This window comes from Neltuma alba, unplaced genomic scaffold (genome assembly GCF_004799145.2).
Source record: "Neltuma alba isolate B1F8T4 unplaced genomic scaffold, ASM479914v2 tig00006649_pilon, whole genome shotgun sequence".
NCBI classification, from domain to species: Eukaryota; Viridiplantae; Streptophyta; class Magnoliopsida; order Fabales; family Fabaceae; genus Neltuma; species Neltuma alba.
The window spans coordinates 17,039-29,157 of NW_021634527.1; the positions used below are offsets into that span (position 1 = coordinate 17,039).

Here is a 12,119-nt window from a genome sequence, read left to right on the forward strand (position 1 = left end):
TCATATTAATAGTTTTTCAATGGCATCCTGCATTACCATCAAGTACTCAGATTTTGCAGGTTTATATAAATCACAGAATGAGAAACATTTATATTATGAAGCTTCCCCCCAAAAAACAAAATGTTAACCATAAAGCCATAGATAGTTCATTACCTTAAGTTGTTGTATTTGGGATTTTAGTTGACTTCCCTCGCTACTCAACACTGAACTTGCAATCACCGGCCGGGTGACGCCGCATGCTCGCCCAAGAGCTTGCTTTGATGGCACAAACACATAGGGCACATTCTTTGAATTCCAATCAGAAAACTTGCATGTTCATACTCCGACAAATATACATACACGCGGAGACAAGCATAAGTAAAGGCCAAAAATACAAACTTAATAAAAGCAGCAGGAATGGCTAAGATACTAATGAAGCATTCTCCTATGTTGATAGACAAGCATGAGCTCAAGTGGAAGGTAACTATTTGTGCACTAAACTTATGAATTTTTTTTTCCATGATTGCAATAAGATTATCCAGCAATATTTTATGTGTGAAGGACTTTTTTTTTTTTGGGAAGACCCAATTATGTGTTGTTGAGATAAACGAAAATTTCTACTTGTAATGTTTTATTGAATAATTGCATCTAAGTGTTTTTCATTACCTTATACTCATCCCACCAAAACTTACAAGTTGATACATACAGCATTCTTTCTTACCATTATAATAGAAATTAGGATCCTCTATGAATTATATATGGCAAGACCAGAAATACACTGGTACAAATTTGCCAATTCACACAAGTAATGTGCACCCAAAAAAAAAAAAAAAACCAACTATAGAAATAAAGGACCTCGCTGTATCTAATGAAATATTACGCAGGTAGGTATATCGTACATATTAATAGCGTTCTATAAGGGGTTGCATTGTACTCAAGCAACATGGTAACTTCCATGCTGCAAAACTATGGCAGGCAAACACTATATGTGGTAGAGCAGTTTATGCTGTGCAACAAGCAAGTATTAAAAAGCCCTGACTTTTGACAATCTGCCATTTTCACATTCTATTTCTTCGCCTCTTTGCCAATAAATCCAAATTCTTGTGGAGAGTCCCATTTTCCAGAGGTTAGGGGGCAGTGTTAGACAGGTAACCAGAAGACCCTGCTGCACTTTGCATTCTAAACGCACATTTTCATGTTTCTCACTTATGCAGAAACTCTCAACTTGACATAATTATGACTTCATGAAGAGAACATGAGTGAAAGAGGCCAATAATCCATTCCATGGAGCTCTGAGCTTTCTTCACAACAACATCAGGCAGAGGGTATTCAGGCTTCAGCATTGCCAGGGGGACACAAATTCTGTGGTTCATTTAGTCAGTGCTGTCATAAAAGTATATGATGATCATGATAACGCAAGACCAGCATGGATAGTGAAGACTTAGACCACATCTATGTAGCAGATGAATTGCATTTCAAGCAATCACAAAATTTAATGACAGAAAAATGGAAATGAAAGAAGAAGAAATAACTTTAAAACAGAACTTACCTTATCTTCAGCAAGCAGAGGAATATGGAGAAGAATCTCAAGTGGCTCGGCGTCTGCCGCCATGACTATAAACTCAGAAGTACCAACTCAGAAGTACCCCTGTTTGGCGACTTGGTTGCTGAAACCAACAAAACTTGTTGCAAGGCCAAGACTAATACATACAGATGCATATACATCCATGCAAACACGTGTGTGTGATAAAATTAATATAAATATGTAAAGCAGAAAAATACAAAACATAATGTACTAAATAAATTAATATTATGAATCAAGCAAGCCAACAGTAATCGCTTCTAAAAAATGTTTTTTCAAGAAAAGTGTTGATAAGTTGCCCAAAATGTTGATCACAAGGTATTTACCCAAAACAGAGGGGGAAATCCGCAAAAGGAAAAAAGGAATGAATCAAGTAGAGGGGTATAGAAAACACCGACCTTCATTAGCACTCTTTTTGAGCAGCTTATAGCTGGCAGCTTGTTGAACGAGATCCCTAATAGTTATGGTGAGTTGTGCATCAGCCAAAGGGTAAGCTTTTGGATTCACTGCCTCTCCTGGAGAATCAACTTTGATTAATTTGGTGAAAATTTTGAAATGATTGATAATTAGTGACTACTGATATGGGATCATGTTGGGCTTCCTTTTGACAGCTGTGATTATTTATCAAGCCATCCTTCTCTGATTAATATTACTTTCGGTCCTTAATATAAGATCTTGTTTGACTTTTATTTTGATCCTTAATATAAAACCCCAATCGATTTTGTCTCTCATATTTATGCATTTTTTCCTAAGATAGTCCTTCTAATAATAGTAGTTCTAGCCAATATACTTTATTAGCAAGGATATTTTAGGAAAGACAATACGTATTTATTACAAATAATTAACTTAACGTCTTTCCTTAATCTCCTCAAATTAATCAACTAGCTCTTATAAATAGGACCGGAGGTAGCATTTTCATAAAATAATTTTTGTCTGTTTTTATTTTCATCCTCCACTCGGGAGACACCCATCATATTCATCAAAAGAAGGTCCCTCTTTGATCTTAAAATTCATTCAAGAATTTGCACTTGGTCTTAGATATGAAGTAATTTTTTTTCCTTGTCTTCTTTGTTAATTGTTCATTTCTTATAACACCTGTTTACTGGGCAAACATTTGTACCTCTATGCACTAAATTATTTAAAAAAAATACTTATAACAAGTTTATTATATAATTTACTGCTGATTTATAACATTTAAACCAATTTGAAATTTTTTTAAGTGCGGTTAGGTTATTCTTAATCATCTTACTTGGCGAATTGGGGATGGTAGGGTATGGTATGTTTGTTTCTTTAGACGACAGGCTTTAGTGGCCTTTGAAACAGTTTGGTTGCCCTTTCTCTAACATGAAAGTTGCAGGCCTCACACTTCGCGACTGGAGAAGTTGGGATTTCAGAAAGTTATATTCCCTTTATCCAAGTAACGTGATTAGGAATTTTCATCTTCACCCTTTGTCTCTATTTCCCTCAGCTGATGTTCGTTGTTGGGAGAAAAGTAACTCAGTTCTATATACAGTGAAAGCTGGATATCAGTTGTTGCAGACGCAACGTTCCACTGTGCCTTGTTTGTGTCCAAAAGTGTCTAGTCTTTGTTCAAAAATTTGGAAGCTAAAGCTGCAACCTAGAGTTAAAATTTGTGGACACTTTTGCGGAATATTCTACCCACTTTGGATCTTTTGAGGCGGCGTCTTGTTTCGATGGATATGAATTGTTGTCATTTTTCAGGTAAGGAAGAATCTTTGGAACATATTTTCTTACATTGTCCTTCTGCAAGAACTTGTTGGTTTGGTTCTTCTCTTGGTATTCGAGTTGACTCTTTTCCTAATCGTTTTTTGCTGGAGTGGTTTAAATGTTGGCTTAGCTTGCTTGAGGATTTAGATGACGTTACTTCTCTTCTTTTTACATCTTGGATTTCTTCTGGTATGCTCCAAATCAAGCCTGTTTTAGGGAAAAGATCAAGTGCTTTACAGGTTATAAAAAGTGCAGCTGTAAAAACTTCCTGCAAGGAACCTTCTGCTCCTCATGGTACCAGAAACTCAAAAGAGACCACATTACATGTTTCCTATTTCGCCTTTGCAATCTCTGGCTTTTGTTTTAGGAACCATACTGGTCTGTCTTTTTTAGCATTTGCAAACTGAAGCAAGTTACAAGATTAGTATCCGTGAGATGTGCAGCTATGGGTGCTAAGAGAGTGTCTTTATTACCTATTTGCCCTTTCTGTGAATCCTGCTGCAAATTTGTTTGCATTGTACCACCGGTTGTCAAAAAAATCTCATATTCGTATGCTACAATGTCAAAATTTGGTTCCTTAGTTTCCTCATCCTCTTTATCATCAGGACATCTGTTTCTTTCTCCGTTATTTTGTCTGCAACAATTTTGTATTTTAGTTTTTTTTTTGCAAAAAAGTTAATGTCTTTTATCAGGGGGAAAAAAAAAATCCTTGTGTCTAACACCTCAACCGTACTTTCACATCATTAGTTTGTCTCCAAGAAAAATACTCGAAGTATTAATTCTCTCCTTCTTAACGCCTTAACAAGTTTCAATATTTAAGTTCAATTTTTGTGCAAATTTCTATATAAGCATTTAGCTCCCTATCCTTGTTGCGTTATCCAGCATCTTGTGAAAAATCATAGTTTTGAGTTCCCTAACCTAGTGCATTGATGAGTCATTTGGAATACTTAGTTTTCATCCTTACACTACACTAAACACACAAGTCTTCTAAACTTGAAAAACACTTCAATTATTATATTTATTTGTTTATTTTACCCAACAAATGGAAGGCAAATTACTCCCACAAACACTCTGCAACTCTAATGCAGAAAGAGAAAGAAGCTCAAAGAATCAAGCAAACTAATATATGTATGCATGTATATATGTGAATTTCAAAGCACCATAACATTCAAACTCAAAATAAAACTAAAAAATTAAACAATATTCTTAAAAAAATCTAAAATAATAGTTTTTCAATGGCATCCTGCATTACTATAAAATACTTAGATTTTGCAGGTTTATATAAATCACAGAATAAGATCAACATTAATATCATGAAGCTTCCCAAAAAAAATATTTGGGATTTTAGTTGACTTCCCTCGCTACTCAACGCTGAACTTGCAATCACCGGCCGGGTGACGCCGCATGCTCGCCCAAGAGCTTGCTTTGATGGCACAAACACAAAGGGCACATTCTGTGAATTCCGATCAGAAAACTTGCATGTTCATACTCCGACAAATATACATACACGCGGAGACAAGCATAAGTAAAGGCCAAAATAATTAAGTTCATAACACCCACAAAACAAAATCCTAGAAAATACAAACTTGATAAAAGCAGCAGGAATGGCTAAGATACTAATGAAGCATTCTCCTATGTTGATAGACAAGCATGAGCTCAAGTGGAAGGTAACTATTTGTGCACTAAACTTATGAATTTTTTTCCCATAATTGCAATAAGATTATCCAGTAAATATTTTATGTGTGAAGGACTTTTTTTTTTTTTTGGGAAGAACCAATTATGTGTTGTTGAGATAAACGAAAATTTCTACTTGTAATATTTTATTGAATAATTACATCTAAGTTTTTTCATTACCTTATACTCATCCCACCAAAACTTACAAGTTGATACATACAGCATTCTTTATTACCATTATAATAGAAATTAGGATCCTCTATGAATTATATATGGCAAGACCAGAAATATACTGGTACAAATTTGCCAATTCACACAAGTAATGCCCCCCCCCCCCCCAAAAAAACCAACTATAGAAATAAATGACCTCGCTGTATCTAATGAAATATTACGCAGGTAGGTATAACGTACATATTAATAGCGTTCTATAAGGGGTTGCATTGTACTCAAGTAACATGGTAACTTCCATGCTGCAAAACTATGGCAGGCAAACACTATATGTGGTAGAGCAGTTTATGCTGTGCAACAAGCAAGTATTAAAAAGCCCTGACTTTTGACACCCTGCCATTTTCACATTCTATTTCTTCGCCTCTTTGCCAATAAATCCAAATTCTTGTGGAGAGTCCCATTTTCCAGAGGTTAGGGGCAGTGTTAGACAGGTAACCAGAAGACCCTGCTGCACTTTGCATTCTAAACGCACATTTTCATGTTTCTCACTTATGCAGAAACTCTCAACTTGACTATGACTTCATGGAGAGAACATGAGTGAAAGAGGCCAATAATCCATTCCATGGAGCTTTGAGCTTTCTTCACAACAACATCAGGCAGATGGTATTCAGACTTCAGCAGTGCCAGGGGGACACAAAATTCTTTGGTTCATTTAGTTAGTGCTGTCATAAAATTATATGATGATCATGATAATGCAAGACCAGCATGGATAGTGAAGACTTAGACCACATCTATGTAGTAGATGGATTGCATTTCAAGCAATCACAAAATTTAATGACATAAAAATGAAAATGAAAGAAGAAGAAATAACTTTAAAACAGAAGTTACCTTATCTTCAGTAAGCAGAGGAAGATGGAGAAGAATCTCAAGCGGCTCAGCGTCTGCCGCCATGACTATAAACTCAGAAGTACCCCTGTTTAGCGACTTAGTTGCTGAAACCAACAAAACTTGTTGCAAGGCCAAGACTAATACATACAGATGCATATACATCCATGCAAACACGTGTGTGTGATAAATTAATATAAATATGTAAAGCAGAAAAATACAAAACATAATGTACTAAATAAATTAATATTATGAATCAAGCAAGCCAACAGTAATCGCTTCTAAAAAATGTTTTTTCAAGAAAAGTGTTGATAAGTTGCCCAAAATGTTGATCACAAGGTATTTACCCAAAACAGGGGGGGAAATCCGCAAAAGGAAAAAAGGAATGAATCAAGTAGAAGGGTATAGAAAACACCGACCTTCATTAGCACCCTTTTTGAGCAGCTTGTAGCTGGCAGCTTGTTGAACGAGATCCCTAGTAGTTATGGTGAGTTGTGCATCAGCCAAAGGGTAAGCTTTTGGATTCACTGCCTCTCCTGGAGAATCAACTTTGATTAATTTGGTGAAAATTTTGAAATGATTGATAATTAGTGACTACTGATATGGGATCATGTTGGGCTTCCTTTTGACAGCTGTGATTATTTATCAAGCCATCCTTCTCTGATTAATATTACCTTCGGTCCTTAATATAAGACCTTGTTTGACTTTTATTTTGATCCTTAATATAAGACCCCAATCTATTTTGTCTCTCATATTTATGTATTTTTTCCTAAGATAGTCCTTCTAATACGTATTTATTACAAATAACTAACTTAACGTCTTTCCTTAATCTCCTCAAATTAATCAATTAGCTCTTATAAATAGGACCGGAGGTAGCATTTTCATAAAATAATTTTTGTCTGTTTTTATTTTCATCCTCCACTCGGGAGACACCCATCATATTCATCAAAAGAAGGTCCCTCTTTGATCTTAAAATTCATTCAAGAATTTGCACTTGGTCTTAGATATGAAGTAATTTTTTTTCCTTGTCTTCTTTGTTAATTGTTTATTTCTTATAACACCTGTTTACTGGGCAAACATTTGTACCTCTATGCACTAAATTATTTAAAAAAATACTTATAACAAGTTTATTATATCTTCATGTTAAATTCTCTAATTACATATAATCATGTGTTCTTTTTTGTGTGTGTGAATAATTAGAAAAACACTACATGACCAGACGGATAACATACTTGTAATTTTTAATGGTGTCAAGTTGTATTTTTAGCCACGTAAGATAATTATTTGAAAACTAAAAATAAATTATATATAATAAAGATTAAATTATTAAATATGTCAAGATTAAGAACTGAATTATAATGAATTAAAAGTTTAGAAACAAAATTACACCAAATCATAATTGAGATACTCCTCCGGTCCTAAATACTTACTAGTACAAGAGTCTTATATTTAGGACCGGAAAAGTATTAAGTTATATGCAACACCTTACTTTTATATATACTAATAGGATCATTTTAACGTTTGTGAATCACTAACGCCAGGTTTCTGTTCTGGGAAAAGACAAGGAGTTTTTTTTTTCCTTTAACATTGGAATCTGTTGATCAAATATTTCAAACCTTCATATAACTGATGAGTGATCCAATATCAACCATGCTTTCAACTTAATCTATTATTACCTAGAATGATTTTATACTATGAAATCTCATAATATTATATTAAAAATATAGCAACCATTTTGGTTGACAGCGCATACTTACAGCCGGCAGTGCTCTCCTCCTTATAGAGAACACAAAATATTTACATAAAGCAAGTAAAGTTACTTGCCCATATATTTGCTATACAATTTACAGAATTATAACAGGTATCTCTACTCTTCAACCAGCCCACCTTCTTCTTAAACAACCTCCTTGTCCTTCGAGCTACTAGCCTTCACTGTTCATCATAAATTGGAGGGTGAGATTCCGAAGAATCTCCGTAGTAGTAATTTCCACCAAACACATATGCAGATCACATAAAGCATGCAAAACAAGCCAAGGTGGAACATAACCTTGCAAGCTAATGCAATTAAGCATTTATGCGCAATGACAGATAGACAAGCTGAATAAATAATGCGCAAATAATTGGCAAATACTACCCCATGTCTATCAACTACACGTGATTACGGCTAAATAATCCATGCAAGGAATTAAGGATTACATGTTCTCATGTTTTAGAAAAGCAATATGGCACAAACAAACATGCAGCAATCATACACAAGTGTAAGGTAGGAAAGAACTACTATCTTATCTGCTTCCCTCCAAATAAAACCTTACCGTTCTCCTTTCTTTCTGCTTTTTGGTGAGCTTGAGCATATATCAAAACCTATCATGTTTTGATCCAATTGTAATTCATAAATTCAATAACTCTCTTTAAATCCCAAATTTTCTTTAATCTCTACCCTTATATAACAGTTGGTCATCCTGGACAATTTTTTTTATTCGAACTATTATAACTAGAACGCTTCCTTCCTTAATTATCTCAACCCATACAGTTTACTTTACTTAGTAACTGGTCATCTTGGTCAAATATAATATATATTAGTTATTGTATTTAAGGACCATGTCGCATCCTCAAACCATACCAGCACCACTTCATTTGAAGTTTCTAAACTCAATTTAATAACTTAAAATACTTGTTTATCATTTAGAGATACTAAACAGTAACTATACATTGAGTTTTCATAACAGCACATGCCTATACACATGTATATTTATATCTCCTATGACACACATAACCTTGCACTTGATCTGGAAGCATTTTCCAGATTTAAAAGCATACTCCCACGTGCATATAATCTCCTATAGCCGCATAATCCTCTTAACTTCTCAAACAATTCAAATTATTTAAGTCTCTCCTTCAACTTTAAATCAACATTTTAAGTCCCCAGATACATTTCTATTCAACTAAAAAGAGTTCCATTCGTTAATCTATTCAACCTTAACTATCTTATTATATCTTCATCTTAAAACAAGTACCTCCTTCTTTCAAAAGCTTAAAGGGGTTGGAACACTATTTCTTCTAACTAAGATTTAATTTTCTAAATTACCCATTAATCATTTGGGAACTTCATCATACCTACTCATTTTAATAGCCCACAAGACTTAGACAAATTTTAGGTTCCTCAACATTCAAATTCACGGCCCATATATATAAAAATATATCCAATGCAAATTCCTCTGTAAGTCATATATTGCTACCTTGTTTGCGTATACATTCCTATATGAGCTTTCAATACCTCCTTCCCTCTCAATATATCACGCCTCACAGAATGACAAATCAGGAAATCTTTTTGGTTCCAGGTCCAAAGACATTCCCCAAACCAGATATAATGATCACAAAAGGAGGAAGTAAGCATCATTCAAACTTATATATTTATACACACACACATCCTATATACACACACACACATGTACCGAAACTATATATATATGTCAGTTCGGTCTCCTCTCAAACCAGTGAACCCGACGCCATTTAACTATGTAAATTCAGTTCCCACAAACATGACCGAGGCGCACATATACAAATGTGTATCATTTTCTTTTCCTATCTCACAACCAACAAAAACCAGAAACTTTCCAACCTATAGAGCCTGTCTCGGCTTACCAGAACCAGGAGTCATAGACTTTTGAAACTTCACACACAATAAAGCTAGACGACATGCAATCCCGGAACAAACCTATATGCCTCATTCATATAACATCCAACCACCAAAAACTAGACATCATTATCTTAAGTTATTAGCGCCTGTGTTAGAGCTAAAAAAAAAAACAGAAACGGAATCAACATGCAAGCACAAAACACACTCCCCTGTCTCGGATCCATGAAACAGAGCAACTTGTCACACACAACCATCTTCAGGATCCTGCGGCACATGCATATATATATATATATATATATATATATATATATAAAAGAAGCATCCTTCTCCTCCCTTTAACCTCTGTTTTTCGGCAACCAAAACAGAGAAGGAAAACAGCACATGCAAGCTCAAAAACCAACACCATATACTTCAATATTGCCATATAACATGAACCCACTGATCCTTCTCTCCCTTCCTTAACACTTCTATCTTCATCAACACCTCAAACAGCCCCTGTTCAACGACAATAAAGATGCGAGAAGGATTAGGGAGCTCACCTGGATTGTTTGATCAGTTTGCATGCACTTGATACTACCTCCGGTCACTCCTCCAGCTCCACCAACTCAGTTTCTCCCGTGCTCTCCCTCTCTCGCTCTCCGTCTCCATCTCTCTTTTCTTTTGGACACCGAACGAGATAAATTAAACGCATGGGTAAACAGCTGTTACATGGAGGAGTGAACCAGGTGGCTAATAGAGAAGGCAGCACTTGTATTACAAAGTTCCTGGACCATTTTGCCCTCCCACATAATTATTCCTTCAATCTTATCTTTCTCCTATTTTTCTGAAATATAAAATATATCCAGAAATTAAACCAAAATATCATAAATGGATTTTTCTTATCCATTAGCTTCTTTGACCCATAAAATAATTTCCCTAAAAATTTCAGGTCAAAAGTCAACTCCTGACTATTTTTCTGGAATTTTCAAGAAAATAGCTCTTAATTTCAGAAATTAATACTTAACCCATTTTAAGGATTTTATGCCTCAACTATCTTCTTTGCCTCATAAGATAATTTACCTAAAATTTTCTAGTTAATTAGAAACCTCTAAGTATTTTCTAAAAAAATAACCCATTTTGCTATGAAAATAGCTTTAAAATCATTTAAGCCACTTTTTGGGGAATGAACTTTTCCAAAATATTTCTAAACCTTGAAAATCAATATTCCATAATTTTTCCCAAGTATGATTGAGCTATTAAATAATTTTAATGAATTTTCTCTTTTCTGCTCATCTAAGTCAGAAAATTCGGAATGTTACATTATTAGTGAATTAAAACTTGAAAAATAAAAATTTAACTTCCCCCATTTTCTAATATCATAATAGATGGATTTGGTTTGTCAATGACACCAGACCTTTCAGGAAGCCCACGAGTGGGATCAAATCCCATTTTGACCCCCTGAGTACGAAGAACCGACACAGACTGCCAGCAGGCACAGAGGCTCCACGGCTATTGGCAGCTGGTGTGGTGGGTTGCCCTAAGACTGACTTAAATTCTTGCTTTAAAAAAGAAAAAAGATAGCATTGTAAATTCATTAACAGTTTAAAATTTTAATTTAATCATGAATATTAATTTGAATTTCCTTTGTTTTTAAATTTCAAAAGCTATTTCTGTGAAAATTTTTCCAATTATATACGTATCACACACACATATATATAATGTACCTTTTAGTCATTTCACATCTACATTTGCTATTTAATTATATCACCCAAAAAAAAATTCAATTTGTTAAACTAACTTTAGAAAAAAAAAATCCAAACTTAAATCATATTATACTAATTTAACTTTTACCTAACTACAATTTGCAAAATATAGTTAGGATGATCAATCTTGCAAACATTAATCTAAGACAAGGGCATAGGAGGCTTTGAGTTTCCATTTGGAATTGCACAAAACAGGCATACGACTTGTTCTTCTCAGGAAAATAAAATTTTCTAACGCCTCAGGAGCGAAACCCATCTTCCAGAGTCTTGCTGGAAATTAATTTCCTTCGAACCACATTTCCTCCCAACAAAACCCTGGGAAATGACTTCTTCAGTTTCTTTTCCATTTCTCAACTCCTGTTTCCAGCGAACCACATGCCAATCTGGATGACCGACTTGATGAATTCTTGATGAAGCGAATGGAAGAAAAGAAGTGATAGGGGAAAGTTCAATTTGAACCTTAACTTCCCATCTAAATCAAAAATTTCTCCGCCCTTTTTCTCTGGCTCTCTTTAATCCATTCAAACATATCCAAAAGAGGAAAATATATTCAAGCAAATCTCCCCATATCTATAAATATTTGAATAAGAATAATACCTCAATAAATATAACCTGAAAGGCAAAAGATGGATCAAGTTGGCGTCCAATAAGCCAAGCAAATACCGACCCATGTACTTTTTTTTTTTTTTGGCCCCCAAAACACAAGCTGTTGTAATATTATATC

The 12,119-nt window shown here is 34.6% G+C and overlaps 1 pseudogene; it reads right to left on the minus strand.

Moving 5' to 3' along the window:
• LOC114750787 (NHP2-like protein 1) lies at positions 1-3,582 on the minus strand (annotated as a pseudogene).
• Between the last annotated feature and the right edge of the window lie 8,537 nt (positions 3,583-12,119).